The sequence below is a fragment of the Ovis canadensis genome, chromosome 9 (genome assembly GCF_042477335.2).
Source record: "Ovis canadensis isolate MfBH-ARS-UI-01 breed Bighorn chromosome 9, ARS-UI_OviCan_v2, whole genome shotgun sequence".
Taxonomy (NCBI): domain Eukaryota; kingdom Metazoa; phylum Chordata; class Mammalia; order Artiodactyla; family Bovidae; genus Ovis; species Ovis canadensis.
Genome location: NC_091253.1, coordinates 62,432,872 through 62,433,678, shown reverse-complemented (window position 1 = coordinate 62,433,678; position 807 = coordinate 62,432,872).

The following is an 807-nucleotide window of genomic DNA, read 5'->3' as shown; positions in this document are numbered from 1 at the left end:
ATAATATACAGCCTTATTGTACTCCTTTCCCAACTTTGAACCAGTCCATTGTTCCATGTCCAGTTTTAACTGCTGCTTCTTGATCTGTATACTGGTTTTGCAGGAGGTAGATAAAGTGGTCTGGTATTCCCATCTCTTTAGAAAATTTCCACAGTTCATAAATTGATAGGTATCTAAAATAGTAATAAAGATGTAGCTGATTTCAAGTTGTAGAAATAGCTAAAAATGACACAAGCCTAATATACACAGTGAATTTTTAATTTTCAATAAATTCTTATCTATTTATTTATATATTTATTGAGACCTACTATGTACCACACTATGGTTTGTATGATATGGGGAGGAAGAAGATGAAACGTACATTTAATGAGTTTATCTAGTGGGTGATTTAGAGGCTGGGAAGGATGGTGAATTATGGCATAGACGAGTACATGGTTACCCACAATGCAATAATTTATGTGACTGTGGTTAGTAGGTGGTGCTATGGAAGCACAGAGAAATGTCTGACTGCAAATAAGGTGCTAGCAAGTGCTTAGAGGATCTTCATTCATCTCCCAGTTTCATTAAATGTGTTCCTCTCTATTCTTTGTGATTCTTAATATCAAACTGCTTATATATTCCCCATGATATTGCATATGCTGTTCGTTCTGTATGAGATTTGCTTATCATCATTGTTTGGTTGGGAAACACATATTTCTGTCTGTCCACATATTTTTCCCTCTAGATAGTCTCTTACCGGTTATTCTCCCTTCCAAACTACTATTGCATAGGCAAAAAGTCATTCCCTATTCCCATTATCTTTGGGGT